This window comes from Oncorhynchus kisutch, linkage group LG28 (assembly GCF_002021735.2).
Source record: "Oncorhynchus kisutch isolate 150728-3 linkage group LG28, Okis_V2, whole genome shotgun sequence".
NCBI lineage: Eukaryota > Metazoa > Chordata > Actinopteri > Salmoniformes > Salmonidae > Oncorhynchus > Oncorhynchus kisutch.
This window is the reverse complement of record NC_034201.2, coordinates 23,094,519-23,112,869: the sequence shown is the minus strand read 5'-3', so window position 1 is coordinate 23,112,869 and position 18,351 is coordinate 23,094,519. Positions and strand designations below refer to the sequence as shown.

The following is an 18,351-nucleotide window of genomic DNA, read 5'->3' as shown; positions in this document are numbered from 1 at the left end:
ATGGATTACAGGCAACATCCTCACTGAGCTAACGTGTAGAGCTGTTGCTTTCAAGGAGTGGGACTCTATCCCGAAGCTTATAAGAAATCCCGCTATGCCCTCCGACGAAACATCAAACAGGCAAAGCATCAATACAGGACTAAGATTGAATTGTACTACACCGGCTCCAATGCTCGTCGGATGTGGCAGGGCTTACAAACTATTAGACTACAAAGGGATGCAGAGCTGCGAGCTACCCAGTGACACGAGCCTACCAGATGAGCTAAATTACTTCTATGCTCACTTCAAGGCAAGTAACATTGAAATATGCATGAGAGCACCAGCTGTTCCGGATGACTGTGTGATCACGCTCTCCATAGCCGATGTGAGTAAGTCCTTTAAAAAGGTCAAAATTCACAAGGTCGCAGGGCCAGACGGATTAGCAGAATGCGCTGACCAACTGGCAAGTGTCTTCACTGACATTTTCAACCTCTCCCTGTCCGAATCTGTAATACCAACATGTTTTAAGCTGACCAACATAGTGTTCTTGGGCACAGGGACTAAAGTAACCTGCCTAAATGTCTACCGACCCATAGCACTTACTTCTGTAGCCATGAAGTGATTTGAAAGGCTGGCTCACATCAACACCATTATCCCAGAAACCCAAGACTCACTCCAATTTGCATACCGCCCTAACAGATCCACAGATGATGATACAATCTCTATTGCACTCCACACTGCCCTTTCCCACCTGGACAAAATGAACATCTAATGTGAGAATGCTATTCATTGACTACAACTCAGCGTTGAACACCATAGTGCCCTCAAAGCTCTTCACTAGGCTAAGGAGCCTGGAACTAAACACCTCCCTCTGCAACTGGATCCTGGACTTCCTGACGGGCCGCTCCCATGTGGTAAGGGTAGGTAACAGCGCATCCGCCACGCTGATCCTCAACAGGGGGGCCCCTCAGGGGTGCGTGCTCAGTCCCCTCCTGTACTCCCTGTTCACTCATGACTGCACGGCCAGGCACGACTCCAACACCGTCATTAAGTTTGCAGATGACACAACAGTGGTAGGCCTGATAGGGCTGGGCGGTATACCGTATTTTACTATATCCCGGTATTTATGCACAGACCGGTTTGGGTTTTTACTTTACCTTCTAAAACAGTATTTGAATGTTGGGTTTGTTAAATGTGATACGCCGTGTTTAACGCCCATTTTTATAGTTTACTCTGCTACTTAAGTCATCCCTCTCCACTCTCTCTCTCTTCTTGCCTCTTTCCACACAGACTTAGTCCCACCCCCTCTCACTCAAGGAGCACATTTGTTGTTTCTTGACCATGAGACACTTTCGTTCAGTCTGCATGGTAATTGCAGCACAGGCAAAAATGTTGATGACAACGATGTTTCCACTTTGATCTTAATATAAATTCACAAGCGTTCTATAATTACAATATTTGTTTGTATTTTCTTATCAAGTTAAGCTAAATTGTGTTAGCCATTAATGCTAATCAACTGGCTAGCTAATTAAAGTACCAAGTCAGAGCAAACGTAGCTATCTAATACCGCCTGATACCAGTACTGGTGGAGGCTTAAATCAGCATGTTGTTTGTGCAACAGTATCTTCTAAATCAAAGAGGAATAGGTGAAGCATTTGTATGTTGGCTATATGAATAAAGATTTAATGTAGCCAAAGATTATAGGGTCCCCTAGGAAACACTGAAAAATACTTTGGTTCCTACCCTGTCAGAGTAACTCATCCATGGCATTTTCATTTGTTGTCATGTCAAACAACATTGTAATCCAACTATATATTTATAATAAACATTCTATTTCCATGATTCCAAAAGTTCACCTAAGTGTTTTGATCTAAATCGTAATTGCAACATTTGGATAAAAATAAGGCCTAGTATTTTTCCCCATATCGCGGCAGTGTGGAAATGATCTCACATGAGTTCAGGAAATGCAGAAATTGATGGAAATGCAGGAAATAGTTTTAGGTTTGAAGTTGAATTGAACAGAATAAAACAATCTGAATGAAGAAAGACCCATTGAAATAATTTAGAATATATGTGTTGCCACCCTAGGGTCACGCACTACTCATAATGCAAATTTAGACCTTTTATTAATCAAAAACATAAAATACCATCATATGATATTTTGGCCATAATAGCCCTAAGGCCTGATCACCGACAATGATGAGACGGCCTATAGGGAGGAGGTCAGAAGAGGGCACGACAAAATCTATTCCCCCTCAGGAGACTGAAAATGTTTGGCATGGGCCTTCAGATCTTCAAAAAGTTCTACAGCTGCACCATCGAGCATACTGACTGGTTGCATCACTGCCTGGTATGGCAACTGCTCGGCCTCTGATCGCAAGGCACTACAGAGGGTAGTGCATACGGCTCAGTACATCAATGGGACCAAGCTTCCTGCCTTGCCGGACCTCTATACCAGGCGGTGTCAGAGGAAGGCCCTAAAAATTGTCAACAACTACCTTAGTCATAGACTGTTCTCTCTGCTACCGCACAGCAAGTGGTACCGGAACGCCATGTCAAGGTTCAAAAGGCTTCTTAACAGCTTCTACCCCCAAGCCATAAGACTCCTGAAAAACGAATCAAATCGCTACCCAGGCTATTTGCCCCCCCCCTCCCCTCTTTTACGCTGCTGCTACTTTGTTTATCATCTATGTATAGTCACTTTAATAGCTATCTACATGTACATATTACCTCAACTAACCGGTGCCCCCGCACAATGACTCTGTACTGGTACCCCCTGTGTATAGCCTCATTATTGTTATTTTACTGCTGTTCTTTAATCACTTGTTACTTAATCTTGACGCACCCATCCCGTTAGCAGGATAATTTTCATCAACACCCGCTGAATTGCAGTGCGCCAAATTCAAATTAAATTACTAAAAATATTAAATTTTCATGAAATCACAAGTGCAATATAGCAAAACACAGCTTAGCTTGTTGTTAATCCACCTTGCGTGTCAGATTTCAATACAGGTTTTCGGCGAAAGCATAACAAGCGTTTATGTAAGAACATCTCTCTCAGTAGATAAATATTACAAACAGCTAGCAGCCAAGAAGATTGGTCACGAAAGTCAGAAAAGCAATAAATTAAATCGCTTACCTTTGATCTTCGGATGTTTGCACTCACGAGACTCCCAGTTACACAATAAATGTTCCTTTTGTTCCATAAAGATTATTTTTATATCCAAAATACCTCCATTTGTTTGGCGCGTTATGTTCAGAAATCCACAGGCTCGAGCGGTCACGACATTGCAGACAAATTCCAAATAGTATCTGTAATGTCCACAGAAACATGTCAAACGTTCTTTTATAATCAATCCTCAGGTTGTTTTTAAAATATATAATCAATAATATATCAACCGGGACTGTAGCTTTTTCAATAGGAGAGGGAGAGACCATGGCTGCCCCACTCTGTTGTGCAAGCAAAACTCTGGCAACACCCAGCTATCCACTGACGCAATGTTATCTTTCTCGCTCATTTTTCAAAATAAAAGCCTGAAACTATGTCTAAAGACTGTTGACACATTGGGGAAGCCATAGGAAAAGGAATATGGTTGATATCCCTTTAAATGGAGGCACGGCATCCAATGGAACAGAGAGCTTTCAGCAAAAACAGCACTGGTTTGATTTTCCCCAGGTTTTCGCCTGCAATATCAATTCTGTTATACGCACAGACATTATTTTGACAGTTTTGTAAACTTTAGAGTGTTTTCTATCCTAATCTTATATGCATATTCTAGTTTCTGGGCCTGAGAAATAGGCCGTTTCAAATGGGTAAGTTTTTTAGCCAAAAGACGAAAATCCTGCTCCCTACACTCAAGAAGTTACATTTTTTACTTATCTATTTTTTTAACTTAACCAACGATGCAGTTTTCATAAAAATAAGTGTTAAGGGCTTGTAAGTAAGCATTTCACTCAATGGTCTACACCTGTTGTATTCGGCGCATGTGGCAAATACAATTTGATTTGAATTGGGGGATCTGCATGTTAGCCAGCAGGTCAAAATAGGGCAAAAGCCCTCCTGGTCTAGCTGGTAAAGCCTGCATAATTAGCTCCACACCAACCCCAGGCCCAAAGGCCTTCAGATGGGGATTGTTCAAATGATGTGCACCACCACCACCAAAGGGTTGTACTATGAAATATTTGGCTTGAGGACAACAACAAGCGGTAGCAGGCGGAAGCAGTCCTTACTAAGGACTGGCACAGGGTAGGTCGTTAGGATCAGAATGACTGATTTGGGTAGGGTTCCCAATAGAGGCACTGGGGACGTGGGGGTTGTTTGTGCCCTCCCCTCCCTCTGACAAGAACAGTTTGAGAACTAGGGCACTTATCTGTTTATGGCGCAAGATAATGCTGCCACGAATCAGATCACTTACCCATCTCTCACCCACCCTCCACCTCACCTACAACGAGAGGTTGCCAGGTGAGTCCCATATCATTCTTAGTCATCCTAAAAGATACCATTAGCAGGTCTGCACATCTGCACACGGGTTTTCCAGCATCTGTGCCAAGTAAGAACAGATCTGGTAATGTAACCTCCCGGTGCCCACAATGTTTGTTGTTAGATCTTGTTTGTGGGTCATAAAGGATCATGCCAGCTAGTACAGTAAAGCTGAGATAGATCAAGTGATGACTGGGAGGGAAGGGGAGTGACCTGGAAGAAATTGTGATACTTGACATGAACATCAAGAGGGCAGGGTTGAGACATTAGGGAGATATAATTTTGATTATAGGGCTGGGCGATATGGCCGAAATGTCATGACAATACATATTTAATGTTTCTGAATGATAAAAGTTATAAAACTTACATTTTTTATGAGTAGTGCATGACCCTAGGATGGCAAGTGTTATTAATGGGCTTTCCCATTAATACATTTGCTAAAATGTAGAAAAACCTGCTTTGTCATTATGGGGTATTGTGTGTAGATTAATGAGTGGGGAAAAATAATTTAATCCATTTTAGAATAATGCTGTAACGTAACAATGTGGGAAAAGTGAAGGGGTCTGAATACTTTCCAAATGCATTGTATAACTTGGAATAAAGTGACGGATGGTCAACCGTAGCAGCAGCATATGTGAGTCAAAGTTAGTGCAAAAATGATCAATGCAGATAGTCCTGGTAGCTATTTGGTATTAGCAGTCTTATGGCTTGAGGTTAGAAGCTGTTCAGGGTCCCTTTGGTTCCAGACTTGATGTATCGCTTGCCATGTGGAATCAAAGAACACTCTATGACTTGGGTGGCTGGAGTCTTTGAAAATGTTTAGGGCCTTCCTCTGACACAACCTAGTATAGATGTCCTGGATGGCAGGGAGCTGACTGGGGGCGTCCCATCAGGATGTGGTGTCTGGGATGATGGTGTTAATGTGACTTTCAAAGTCTTTCATGGCTTCAAATGTGAATGCTACGGGGCGATAGTCATTTAGACAGGTTACCTTGGCGTTCTTGGGCACGAACTATGGTGGTCTGCTTGAAATATGTAGGTATTACAGACTGTTTTAGGGTGAGGTGTAAAAAAAAAAAAAAAAATCTCGGGGAAGACACTTGCCAGCTGGTCAGCGCATGGTCGGAGTACAGGTCCTGGTAATCCGTTTGGCTCTGCGGCCTTGTGAATGTTTACCAGCTTAAAGGTTTTACTCACTTCGGCTAAGGAAAGGGTGATCACACAGTCATCCAGAACAGCTGGTACTGCCATGCAGGGTTCAGTGTTGCTTGCCACAAAGCACGCATAGAAAGCAGTTAGCTCGTCTGGTAGGCTCGTGCCACTCTGTTTCCCTTTGTAATCGGTGATAGTTTGCAAGCCCTGCCACATCCGATGAGCGTCAGCGCCGGTGGAGTAGGATTAGATCTTAGTCCTGTATTGACACTTTGGTTCTTTGATGTCTTGTCGGAGGGTGTAGCAGGATTTATTATAAGTGTCCGGGTTAGTGACCCACTCCTTGAAAGCTGTAGCTCTAGCCTTTTAGCTCTGTATCAAAATACCTTTTTATAGACGGTATTGTGAATATCCATACTGGAATAACTTAAAAGATGATATATCAGCCTTCCGAGTGGCGAGCAGTCTAAGGCACTGCATTGCAGTGTTGCGGCGTCACTACAGCCTGGGGTTTGATCCCAGGCTGTGTTACAACCGGCTGGGACTGGGAGTCCCATATGGCGGCGCATATTTGGCCCAGCGTTGTCCAGGTTAGGGTAGGGTTTGGCAGGGGGGGGGACTTTACTTGGCTCATTGCGCTCTGATGACTCCTTGTGGCGGGCTGGGTGCCTGCAAGCTGACTTCGGTCATCAGTTGAACGGTGTTTCTTCCGATACATTGGTGCAGCTGACTTCTGGGTTAAGCGAGCAGGTGTTAAGAAGTGCCGTTTGGCCGGTCATGTTTAGGAGGATGCATGACTCAACCTTCACCTCTCCTGGGCCCGTTGGGAAGTTGCAGAGATGATCAGAATTGGATTGCAATTGGATATCACGAAAAAATAAACAATATATCGCCAGGCCCTGATATCGATGATCAATTTAGTATTTTTATTGTTTTAATGAATCACTAAAGACTGAGTTGACCTGGCTGGCTGTGATCCTGGTCTTGAGTTCAGAAAAACAGCAAGTGATTTGGTGTAGGCCTGCTTAGTTACTGAAATGTGACACTGGCTTGCATTTTTTCAGGTCTAAGGGTGGCTTTGGGTAATTGGTTAATTTACCTAGTCCCTAATCCCCATCCTTGACAGTGTGGTATGCTAATTTTAGTGTGCCATATAAAAAATACCAATTTCCATTGGTCATCACTCCATGGATGAGAGACTGAGGTCGTGTACCACTATTGAGCTAGACCTATATCCTAGCCACTCATTTCTAAACAAGAAAATAAACTGAACAAAACAAAAAAAAATCATGGTCAATGTTTTTGTTTCTCCTGTTGTTTTTGTTTAAAGCTAAAACGCTGGCTGTGGAAAGTTTTGCATGAGTAGAAAGGATTTTTTTCTTGTTGTTGCCCTTTGTGATCTTAGGCCTGGGCGTAGTTAAAAGTATGAAAGAGCTAAGTGTATCATGGCCGTCGTGTTCTCTTAAGTGATAAAGCGATTATCTAAGCCGACAGGGAGCTAGTGTTTCTGTGGGCCTGATTGAGCAGTCAGGGGCTCAGCCTGAAGCTCAGAGCAGAGGCATGTAGGTCCACAGTGCTGAGTGCTGGGCTGGGTGAGGGTGCAGCGGAGACAGCCAAGACAGAGCGAGAGAGCTGGGGAGGTGAGTGGTGGTCAGTGCTATGGCACTTCGATGTGACCTGCTTAGTTTATCATCCGTAGCACCTCTCAAGCTTGGTGTGTGTCATCATGTCTGTGTGTTGGCGAGAGCCACTCAGAATAGAGGCCTTTATACAGCTTAAACCTCTGATCCTCTTAAAGCCCATTGTTGCCAATTAGTGAATGGTATCTCCATGCCTTGAGAAATGGCCAAATTACATTCTTCCTGTCATAAAAAGGACCTGAGGTTTTGTTGTGAAAGGGGGCTGAAAGGGTAAATTGACCATCAGTCTAATCTTGCACATGTCATTCAATGGATGTTTGTGTCCAAAAACGGTCCTGGGCAATATATTGAATGAATTTCAATTTACGTTTTAGCGCGATATTCGAAATGCCTGTATCACAAGAATCAAGGTTTTGTTATTTTTCTTTTTTTTATGAGGGATTGTCTGCTTGTTCACGTGTTGAATTTTTGGTCTCGACTCATTCGCTCCTCAGTGCTGTTTACACCAGAGATCAGTATATAATGACCAGATGCACGTCTCCGCAGGCGACAAGCTTAGGTCCAAAATAAGCCCATAGAAACGCATTGGCCTTATTTTGGGCAGATTTTAGCGAGAGTGAAACCTCTTGAGGTTTGGTCCAACAGAATGGGTCATATGGACACCGTAACACATCGAGACGCTATTTTACTGTAATAGAGGAGACGTTAACCTTTCTAATGATACCCTTTTTATGTCTCAACTACTCAAATTGCGAGCAGAACAGACACTACTAAAACAGGAGTATCAATAAACATTGATTCAGGAAAATGACTGCTCAGTTTGTCACACGCTGCATTGGGGTGCCACATACCGCTGGCAGCATTTTAGCCAAAGACTATTATACTAGCGGTCTAGTTTGTGTTTTTAGAAATGTGTAATAAGCATGAAACACAATTTTATTTAAGGAATTGGCAGCTTGTTCTCATTCTGAGATAAGGTAGGGCACTTCATTTCAACATCTGAACAAAGTGGACAGGCTAGCATACTGTTCAAACAGTTGGAGACAGACAGAAGGGTGTGTTCATAACAATTCAACTGTTCAAATCAAATCAAATCAAATCAAATGTATTTATATGACCCTTCGTACATCAGCTGATATCTCAAAGTGCTGTACAGAAACCCTGCATAAACCCCCAAACAGCAAGCAATGCAGGTGTAGAAGCACGGTGGCTAGGAAAAACTCCCTAGAAAGGCCAAAACCTAGGAAGAAACCTAGAGAGGAACCAGGCTATGTGGGGTGGCCAGTCCTCTTCTGGCTGTGCCGGGTGGAGATTATAACAGAACATGGCCAAGATGTTCAAATGTTCATAAATGACCAGCATGGTCGAATAATAATAAGACAGAACAGTTGAAACTGGAGCAGCAGCACAGTCAGGTGGAAGTTGAAACTGGAGCAGCAGCATGGCCAGGTGGACTGGGGACAGCAAGGAGTCATCATGTCAGGTAGTCCTGGGGCATGGTCCTAGGGCTCAGGTCCTCCGAGAGAGAGAAAGAAAGAGAGAAGGAGAGAATTAGAGAACGCACACTTAGATTCACACAGGACACCAAATAGGACAGGAGAAGTACTCCAGATATAACAAACTGACCCCAGCCCCCCGACACATAAACTACTGCAGCATAAATACTGGAGGCTGCACTGTTCAACCTTGTTGGCTAGCAAATAGATCCAAATTGGCTAAACTTGAAATATAATCTCTAGCACGTGGGCATGAGAGATTGTTTATGAGACCTGTGTTAATTTTCTATAGCCTATTGCCTGCTACAAGAAGTTAGTCATTATTAGTGAATGTGCATTATGCACAGTTCTAGTTAAACTTGTAACAAAAAAGGGCATTTTCATAGATTTGAAAGCCTGCTCGGTGATTGTTGCAAAAACAAAAGCATGTTTGATCAAATAATTTAGTTATTAGTTGGTATTATGGTTGTGGAAGGCATATATTTAGTCTAGGTATAACTTCATAATCCCTGAATTAATCTGACCTGCTAGAGCTTCCCTGGTCAACTGTGCTGTTATTGTGAAGTGGAAACGTCTAGGAGCAACAACGGCTCAGCCACAAAGTGGCAAGCCACTCAAGCTCACAGAACAGGACCGCAGAGTGCTGAAGAGTTTAGCATGTAAAAATCGTCTGTCCTCGGTTGCAACACTCACTACCGAGTTCCAAACTGTCTCTGGAGCTTCATAAAAAGGGGTTTACATGGCCGAGCGGACGCACACAAGCTTAAGATCACCGTGTGCAATGCCAAGCATCTGCTGTAGTGGTGTAAAGTTTGCTGCCATTGGACTCTGGAGCGGTGGAAATGTGTTCTCTGGACTGATGAATCACGCTTCACCATCTGGCAGTCCGACGGACAAATCTGGGATTGGCGGATGCTAGGACAATGCTACCTGCCCCATTGCATAGTGCCAACTGTAATGTTTGGTAGAGGAAGGGCATTTTGTGTTAATGTTCTGGGGCTGTTTTTCACGGTTCAGACTAGGCCTCTTAGTTCCATCGCTACAGCATCCATGACATTCTAGATGGTTCTGTGCTTCCTAATGTGTGGCAACAGTTTGGGGAAGGCCCTTTATTGTTTCTGCATGACAATGCCCCAGTGCACAAAGCAATGTTCATACAGAGTTGATTTGTTGAAGAACTTGACTGGCCTGCACAGAGCCCTGACCTCAACCCCATTGGACACCTTTGGGATGAATTGGAACTTCGACTGCGAGCCAGGCCTAATCGCCCAACATCAGTGCCCGACCTCACTAATGCTCTTGTGGCTGAATGGAAGCAAGTCCCCACAGCAATGTTCCCACATCTAATTGAAAGCCTTCTCAGAAGATTGGAGGCTGTTATAGCAGCAAAGGGAGAACCAACTCCATATTGATGCCCATGATTTTGGTGTCCACTTACTTTTGGTCATGTGGTGTATTTCGTGAATCGCCCATACATTAAAAAGAAATCTTGATATGATTTTAAGGCCATATCAGCCAGCCCTTTGTCCAACTCAGGAAAAAACTGTCATTCTCTTTCTCGCTTATATGAGGAAAGCAGCCATGGCAGCCAGGCTTAAGGAAATACAACCATGTAAAAGTTGCAGTACTAGCAACGGTTGTCGGTCAGACTGAGCAGTAAAAACCAACTGTCTCTTTTCATCCAAACTCCACTTTAAACAAGTCCCACTGTAGATGCACTGAGCTGAATTGCTATTCCAGACAGGCGTTGTGTTCTGTCTGACATCTGCAGTGTCCAAACACCAGAACCCAGTCAGCGACTGAACCCCCTGTACATAGACTGGTGCCTTTAGCAGCCTCTGTCTGCAGCCTCTGTCCTTTAGTGCCTCTGTCTGCTCTGCACTGCACGCTGAAATGGGCTACTGTCTGAATTACTGCCTGAAATTAGCACCGGGGTGAAATGCACTGCACTAGTAGTAGGCCCTAAAGATGTAGTAAACAATGGTGCTACTCTGTGCTCTGCTATAACCTGCTCAGTTTATGTTGTTTATCTCCTCTAGTCCCAGTATTTGTCCTTTTCAGCTGGCTGCATTTCCTTGAATGTGCAGGTGTGTTTGTGTTTCTGTGGGATGGAATTTGGCTTGCTGTAATTACAGTTCATAGGTGGTCAGTGTTGATGTAGTCTGCTAGGCTAAGCAGCAGCAACATGACATGACTACCAGAAATGCCAGTAACGTTGTTTTGACTCCTTTTGTCTGACATCTTTCAGCAATCAATGATTGACATATCTCTTGCCATTTCCCTTCTTTGTGTGCGGCTGCTGAGTTCTGGAGCGAGTTATGAAATTGTCCATTACCCCCACCGTGTATGTGTGGCCTATTTACGCACAAAGGGGGTTGTTTACAAAGGAAGCTTTGACTTGGAGCAGAGAAATGTCTACTTTTATCATGTAGCTGCATAGCGGCCACTGCACAACCTTTTTGTATTACTCACATTTAGAAAATGGCCCTAGAAAAGAAGTAAGTACTTTCACATCATTCAGCAGCGGGATGCTGTGGATTGAGATGGGGGCTCACTGGGGTTGGAATCTGAAAGGCCGGGGCCATGTTTTAAAGTGCTTGTGCAAGCCTGAATGAGTGTATGGTGTGCTCAGTTGTGCGTGTGTGCTCAGTCACAGGGAATCATCAGTCTTCCTGTATTTGACGTCCCAGTGTCTCGTTGCACGGGTTGGCAGGCGTGTCAGCTTTCTGTAATTAATAGTAAATAGCCCCCTGCACTCACCCCATTAGGGACCAGGTGCTGCTGAAACCTAGCTACACCAACCCCACCAGCCGACCGGGGATGGAGGGATAGAGGAGAGCAGATAGGCAGTGTCACTCCACAGGGATGTATTTCACAGCTATACCGAAGAAAATTCAAAATGTCAATTGCTGTCTCTCCCTTACCACCAGTCCACCACCACCTCTCATCCATCTCCATTATTGTGTAGGCACACAACAGGTTAGACATGGTGCAGGCCCAGTCCTAAGTCAGACAAAAATATGTGAAAATATTTAAGATAAGTTTGTCCTCTGTGTTTTTGACAGTAGGCCTAACTCTTGCACCAGTTTATTTTCACGGTGTGAAGTTGATACATAGCTTTTTCTCCTTAACATTTTGTTGTCTTTAGTTAGGCCTGCTTTGTGACAAACATTGATAGTCCCACTCCACTGTGTGTCTGTTTTTACTTTTATATAGAGCGAAAAATTAGGCTAGACAGGCTCCTGTCCTATAGGGAGATTTTGATTTAGCCAACACACACACACACACACACACACACACACACACACCACTCACACAATCATTAGGGCTTTGATCAACGGCATTCTGAACGCAGAAAGGGAAAAAGACTGTCATATTCCTGATCTAATTACTGTGAGAATTCAGTTTAGCCTAGCTGCCTGTAATGTGTGATTTAACCTCTTGTCAGGTGCTATTAAAACCTCTCTGGGATATGTGGGACCGTAGCGTCTCACCTCGCCAACAGCCAGTGAAAGTGCAGGGCGCCAAATTCAAAACAACAAAAATCTCATAATTAAAATTCCTCAAGCATACAAGTATTTTACACCATTTTAAAGATACAAATTCTCGTTAATCCAGCCACAGTGTCTGATTTAAAAAGAAATGCTTTACAGCGAAAGCACCACAAACGATTGTTAGGTCGCCACCAACTCACAGGAAAACACAGCCATTTCTCCAGCCAAAGAGAGGAGTCACAAAAAGCACAAAGAGATTAAATTAATCACTAACCTTTTGATCTTCATCAGATGACACTCATAGGACTTCATGTTACACAATACATGTATGTTTTGTTCGATAAAGTGCATATTTATATAAAAAAATCTCATTTTACATTGGCGCGTTACGTTCAGTAGTTCTAAAACATGTGGTGATTGTGCAGAGAGCCACATCTATTTACAGAAATACTCATTATAAATGTTGATATTCAAGTGTTATACATGGAATTAGAGAGATACCTCTCCTTAATGCAACCGCTGTGTCAGATTTCAAACCATGCAATAATCTGAGTACAGCGTTCAGACAACAAAACAGCCAAAAAGATATCTGCCATATTGGGTAGTCAACATTAGTCAGAAATAGCATTATAAATATTCACTTACCTTTTGATGATCTTCATCAGAATGCACTCCCAGGAATCGCAGTTCCACAATAAATGTTTGTTTTGTTTGATAATGTCCATCATTTATGTCCAAATAGCTACTTTTGTTATGGCGTTTGGTAAACAAATCCAAAAGTGCATTCAGGTCCAGCCGAACGTCGGACAAAAAGTTCCGTTACAGCCCGTAGAAACTTGTCATTCTAAGTATAGAATCAATCTTTAGGATGTTTTTATCATAAATCTTCAATAATGTTCCAACCGGAGAATTCCTATGTCTGTAGAAAAGCAATGGATCGAGAGCTAACTCTCTCGTGACCGCGCCTCAGAGCCTGTGGCAATCTGCCAGACACCCGAATCATTCCTCTCTCATTCGGTCCCACTTCACAGTAGAAGCCTGAAACAACGTTCTAAAGACTGTTGACATCTAGTGGAAGCCTTAAGAAGTGCAACATAACCAATATCCCACTGTATCTACAGTAGGGTCTGAGTTAAAAAACTACAAGCCTCAGATTTCCCACATCCTGATTTGGATTTTTCTCAGGTTTTCGCCTGCCATATGAGTTCTGTTATACTCCGACATCATTCAAACAGTTTTAGAGTGTTTTCTATCCAATACTACTAATAATATGCATATATTAGCATCTGGGACAGCATAGCAGGCAGTTTACTGGGCACCTTATTCATCCAAGCTACTCAATACTGCCCCCCTGTCACCAAGAAGTTAAAGGAAGCTGGGTTAATATTTCTGGCAACCTTCTTTCCACTCAGGGAGGAGTGCCTGGTTTAAATTCCCTACTACTCCCATGAAGCCAGCAGGAAGCGTCATACCACTGTGGTATGTATGAGCTAAACCATGATGGGACTGTTGACTGACTTTCTACTGCTACCCAGTGTGTCTGCTCTTTTCTTCTCTGAAGGAATGGACTTTGATTGCTATTTGCTAGCGACAGCCGGTTTAGAAAGAACTCTCGCATGTGCATTTTGGCAAATAGTAGCTTGAACAACAAACCTGTCCTTTTGGCTTCTTCTCCACATTTCTCCCGAATGGACTGTTTTACAGCCCGCTTCTCACTCACTCATTCACTCACTTACGCTCTCTCTCACACTCACACACTGTATCACCACTCACACACTGTATCACCACTCACATACTGTATCACTGCTCACATACTGCAGCTAGATTAACTAATAAATTAAAAGTACAATTTGATGTTTGGGATTAATCAAACAGTTAAACATTTTATGGATTTATAGGGATTAGTTTTGGCTGTGTGAAGTGCTGGGCTGAACCCATTCAACTCAGCCTGGGCCAGGCTTTTAGAGCAAAGGGCCATGGCCTCACTGCTTCCTAAGATAATCAAACACATAAACAAAACACTCCATCGCTTTTGAATACCAGCAGCACTTTATCTTGTTTTTAGATGAGGCATGCAGATTAAAGCTGCAAAATGTAACTTTTTGGGCGATCCAACCAAATTCATATTGAAATCTATCATTCTCATCAAAAGCAAGTATAAGAAGTGGAAGATCCCTTCTATGTGTGCTATTTCTATGCTTCCCGTTCTTAAGTTTCGTTTTTTAAATATTTTTTAAATATATATATATATACACACACACACTTTGGATGTTTATAGTTTTTTTGCATCTTTTACTTTCTGTTTTGTACACCAGCTGAAAATACAATATTTTTGGTTGTATAAAATATATTTCACAGCGGTTTAGATGGTACAATGATTCTCTGTACTCTTTGAGTGCTTGTTTTGTCACATAAACCGAAATTAGGGGAACTATTAGATTGCTATTAATTGCAGACCCTCTTTAAAGAACTTAATTGTTATGTATTTGTCACTCTGTTTCATTCACTCCATCTATAATTGGTATGTTCTGAGTTTTAAAGACGCTGCATGTTTTTTCAAGTTCTAACTTGCCATCAAATGCCATTTTACTTTGAGAAATAGAATATTGTACCCTGGCCTATATTGTTTAATGTTTCTTTATGTGGATTCTATTTGACCATTGCCTGTGCTCTTTCCCTGTTACAAATGTTTTGGTTTTTTTTCTAGATCAAAATGGGGCTTAGGTGGTGGGCGTGCCCAATGGAGCCTTCCTGTTGGCCGCAGAGTAGATGTTTTATTTAATTTTTTGTTGTAATTATCTCCCAAATTGTGTGATTACGATCTTGTCTCAATGCTGCAACTCCCCAACGCGAGGGAGAGGCGAGGGTCGAGTCATGGGACTCCAAAACATGACGCGCCAAACTGCGCTTCCTAACACTCACTTGCTTAACCCGGAAGCCAGCCGCACAAATGTGTCAGAGGAAATATCATTTAAGTTTACACTTTATTATTATTGTTATTTATTTTTACTGTTTGGACATAGGCGGCTGCTTCCCCATTATTCAGTGCTCCAGCTGAACAGATAGCAACAGACTAGACATCCATAAGAACCTAAGGCCGGCAGGCTGTGTAAGCCACCCTGCTAAATCACTCCTCACTAAATCACCTGTATCACTGCCTGCTGCCTGCCTCTCCCATGTGACAGAGAGGGAGCAGAACAGGGTATAACCGCTCAACCATCTACACCCTGCCCTGAGGATTATTTTACATTTACCCACAGTACCACCCATCCCATCTGTCTAGCTCTTTCAATCCCCCCCCCCCCCCCCCCCCCCAATCTATTTCTCTGCCCCCTCTACCTCGGTGTAGTGTGTGGGGGGCCAATGGATCTGCTCTTTAGAAATCCCAAAGGGCCCTGGCTAGCAGACCTGAAGGTCTCAGGGTGGAGAGAGGGCCAGGCCAGCGCAGCTGTAATAGTGATGGGATGGCTAGAGCAAGCCATGTCTAATATTTGCTAAATAGTTGTGCATCAGTAGATTGACACTGCATAGGTTTACACAGTCCTGTATAATCTGGTGTGTATTAGTGCCAGGTCAGATGGTGTTCATGACGACTGAGGCAGATTGACTTTACAGAAGCCTTGTACACACTGTCCTGTAGGCCAGGGGTATTCGTCCGGAGGTCTGCGCCCCCATGTATTGCAAGGGTTCTGCAAAAATATATTTAACAAATTCCAACGTTTTTATGAATATCGCTTGCAACAACAGAATAAAAACATTTTGAATTGCATACCTACAGTAGAAAACGGAGAATATCTTATTTCTAATTATGTAAACTTTATTCCTCAACTCCGAATATTTACCAAATTACACTCATTGGAGCCAATTACACACAGTGGAGTGTCTGACATTGGCTTTGAAAAAGCACCCGCGAATAAGCCACCAGTGAGGCAGGTGCTGCTGGTAAGCTTTCTTGACATGGACATACAATTTTACCAACACATGGCTAACCTTTGTGTAACCAGCTAAACAGCTGCTCTTAGCGAATGTGTTTGGAGTTAACTTTCCAGCTAATAGACTGTTTGGTTACACTTCCTCTTCTAATTATACGCTGGGGAGGTCGAAATAATGAAAACTACCAAATCTATTCATTTTAAAATGTTGATTACTTCTCCTTGCCATTATCATTCACCTGACGATAAGACAAGATGTACTAACATGATGGGGGTCGCCGGTTTGCCTGAGAGTTGGTCCCTGGGCAAGAAAAGGTTGAAGATGCCTGCTGTAGGCCTATATAAGGCAAATGAATATTATGTCGTTTGTGTGGTGGTGGTGTTCACTTCATGTCGACTTTGTTAAAGGTCATATGTCCTCTGAGACGCCCTGGTCGGGTCTGGGCGGTTCTAGCCAAGCCATATCTGAGATCCATTCATCATTAATCTGCTCCTCCTTCAGCCCATGTCTGCTGTCTGCAATCTCAGCCTGATTGATGCCTCCAGCCTTATTGCAGAGGAAAGCGGGTCGATGGCGAAAAATTTGCTGCTGGGTACATTAATGTTGGGTTCAATTGCATAGACCTTTGAGCAGGTCTCATCAGTCTTTAACCATCGGACAGCTAGGGGAAAGGTGGCTGTGTGAGTTAGGTAGTTGGAGAGGGCATGATGCAAGAATGTGTGTGTGACTATCTGTGTGCGTGTGTTGCTCTTTATAACCATAACCGGCGTAGGCCTAGGTCTTTCAGAATAATATATCAATAAATATTCATCTGTTTTTTTACAATCAGGTATTTGCCATGCAGACCATGCTTCTTCCCCGCTATCCCCTCCCTCCTCTCCCAGTGAGTGGCAGGTTACAGACAGACTCTGTGGTGTGCTTTAGACAGCTGGATAGATGGACAGTGCAGTGTGCTTTGACCGGGGCTGCCGCTCTGAGCCTGGGAAGGCCAGATGTTCCCAGGCTAACACAGGGTTGAGATGTTTGTGTTTGTGTTTGCCATGCCGGCCCTGTGTTTGCCATGCCGGCCCTGTGTTTGCCATGCCGGCCCTGTGTTTGCCATGCCGGCCCTGTGTTTGCCATGCCGGCCCTGTGTTTGCCATGCCGGCCCTGTGTTTGCCATGCCGGCCCTGTGTTTGCCATGCCGGCCCTGTGTTTGCCATGCCGGCCCTGTGTTTGCCATGCCGGCCCTGTGTTTGCCATGCCGGCCCTGTGTTTGCCATGCCGGCCCTGTGTTTGCCATGCCGGCCCTGTGTTTGCCATGCCGGCCCTGTGTTTGCCTGGCTCTCCTTTGAGAGAGCGGCTGGCTGGACAGGGGCTGGGGATGGCACCTGTCTGGGTGGGTGGCCTGCAGACACACACACACACACACACACACACAGGAGATGAAGGGATCCCAAATGTGCGCTGCCCTCTCTGCTCCTGGCGACACACCTTTTAGAAACTCTGGGCCAGTGAGAATGATCTCTTTTATCCCAGACAGGCCCTGTGTGAGAGGCTCTGGCTCTCTGTGGGGCCCAGACTGAATGTCAGCGCTGCCATTGAGCTGACCTTACCTGCTGCTGTACATGGACAGAAAATATAATTGTTTCACCTTTTGGGTTGTATCGACCAGGAAATCCATTACGTACAGGGGGAAAGGGTCAGGCATACAGGGAGGGCATGGCAGGCCTCTCACCACATTTTGGTGTGCATATCTGACTGTGTCTGTGTGTATTTAGGCTATGTGAGGTCGGTATAGTTTAATGGCACTGTGGATAAATGTCCTAGCCAGGCTTAGGGCCGCGTTCCTCTACTCAGTGCTGTGGCTGCCTGCCTGCCTCGTGGTTTGTGTGTTAAGTCCTTTTAGGATGATTTAATGGCCTTAGCTCTCCCACAGCTCAGACTACTGGAGCTCCTTTGACCCTCCTCCTACATCAAGCTGCCTGACACCCTGGTGCTGTGGCTGCCTATGCCCGAGTCCTCCTGTCCCCTCTTTTGCTCCCCTCCTACCTCTCCTCAAATAGAAATGTTATGCATAGAGACTACATTATTTCTTATACTTATAGAGGCATGTTTGTTCTACATAACATATTTCCATCTGAACGTTCCGCTACATTGTGCCCTGCTGAACACACCCCGGACTCACTTGCAGAGGG

General features: G+C 43.9%; 1 protein-coding gene across 3 annotated transcripts in view; it reads left to right on the top strand.

The window, feature by feature from the left end:
* Nucleotides 1-18,351, top strand: part of LOC109873434 (protein FAM222B-like) — a 75,765-nt gene that overhangs the window by 22,419 nt on the left and 34,995 nt on the right. The window contains exon 1 of one of the 3 annotated variants that reach the window (XM_031808647.1): nt 13,585-13,720. The exons of the other annotated variants lie outside the window; for them this stretch is intronic. The gene's annotated coding sequence lies outside the window, so the exon portion shown is untranslated. Of the gene's footprint in view, nt 1-13,584; nt 13,721-18,351 lie in introns of those variants that run through there. 3 annotated transcript variants of the gene reach the window in all.